The 1,665-nt window shown below is 40.7% G+C and overlaps 1 non-coding gene across 1 annotated transcript; it reads left to right on the top strand.

The window, feature by feature from the left end:
* The first annotated feature begins 276 nt into the window (after nucleotides 1–276).
* On the top strand, nucleotides 277–349 carry TRNAC-ACA (transfer RNA cysteine (anticodon ACA)). Its single transcript has one exon. It is a non-coding gene; the product is annotated as a tRNA-Cys (tRNA).
* The last annotated feature ends 1,316 nt before the right edge of the window (nucleotides 350–1,665 follow it).

Raw genomic sequence — 1,665 nt, 5'->3', positions numbered from 1 at the left:
AGCTTTCTGCACAGCAAAGGAAACAATTGCCAGAGTGAAATGGCAAGCTATGGAATGGGAGAAAATATTTGCAAACCATATATCTGATAAGAGGTTAATAACCAAAATACACAAGGAACTTGAACAACTCAATAGCAAAACACAAAACAAAACACGACAACAAAGCACAAAATAACGCAATTGAAAAATGGGCAAAGGTGGGGGTGGAGGGATAGATTGGGAGTTTGGGATTGACATGTATATATTGCTATATTTAAAACAGATAACCAGGGGACTTCCCTGGTGGTCCAGTGGGTAAGACTCCACGCTCACAATGCAGGGGGCCCAGGTTCGATCCCTGGTCAGGGAACTAGATCCCACATGCATGCCGCAACTAAGAAGTCCACCAGCCGCAACTAAGACCCGGCGCAGCCAAAATAAATAAATAACTAAATATATTTTTTAAAAAAGATAACCGGGACTTCCCTGGCGGTCCAATGGTTAAGACTTTGCCTTCCGATGCAAGGGGTGCAGGTTTGATCCCTGGTCAGGGAGCTAAGATCCCACATGCTTTGCGGCCAAAAACCAAAACACAAAACAGAAGCCGGGACTTCCCTGGTGGCGCAGTGGTTGAGAGTCCGCCTGCCAATGCAGGGGACATGGGTTCAAGCTCTGGTCCGGAAGGATCCCACATGCCGTGGAGCAGCTAGGCCTGTGTGCCACAACTACTGAGCCCATGTGCCACAACTACTGAAGCTCGCACACCTAGAGCCCTTGCTCTGCAACAAAGAGAGGCCACTGCAGTGAGAGGCCTGTGCAGTGCAACAAAGAGTGGCCTCCGTTCACCACAACTAGAGAAGCCCCACATGCAGCAATGAAGACCCAATGCAGCCAAAAATAAATATTTTTTTCAAAAAGAAGCAATATTTAACAAATTCAATAAAGACTTTAAAAATGGTCCACATCAAAAAAAATTTTTTAATAAAATAAAATAGATAACCAACAAGGACCTACTGTATAGCCCAACAAGGTCCTACTGTATAGTGGCAGGGAACTCTGCTCAGTATTCTGTAATAACTTAAATGGGAAAAGAATTTGAAAAAGAATAGATACATGTATATGTATAACTGAATCACTTTGCTGTACACCTGAAACTAACACAACACTGTTAACTAACTATACTTCAGTATAAAATAGCAATTTAAAACAAATTTTTTAAATGGGCAAAGGTACATCAACTATACTTCAATAAAAGTTAATTAATTAATTTTAAAATGGGCAAAGGATCTGAATAGATATTTCTCAAAAGAAGACATACAAATGGCCAACAGGTATATGAAAAGGTGCTCACCATCACTAATCATCAGGGAAATGCAAATCAAAACCACAATGAGATATCACCTCACACCTGTTAGAATGGCTACTATCAAGAACACAAGAGGTAACAAGTATTGGTGAGGATATGGAGAAAAGGGAATCCATGTACACTGTTGGTGGGAATGTAAATTGATACAATCATTATGGAAAACAGTATGAAGGTTTCTCAAGAAAATTAAAAATAGAACTACCCTATGATCCAGCAGTCTCCCTTCTGGCTATATAACCAAAGGAAATGAAATTGAACCCAGAGGACATTATGCTAAGTGAAATAAGCCAGACACAGAAAGACAAATACTGTGTGATCTC

Source organism: Globicephala melas, chromosome X, assembly GCF_963455315.2.
Source record: "Globicephala melas chromosome X, mGloMel1.2, whole genome shotgun sequence".
Classification (NCBI taxonomy): domain Eukaryota; kingdom Metazoa; phylum Chordata; class Mammalia; order Artiodactyla; family Delphinidae; genus Globicephala; species Globicephala melas.
This window is presented reverse-complemented; position numbering and strand designations above follow the sequence as displayed.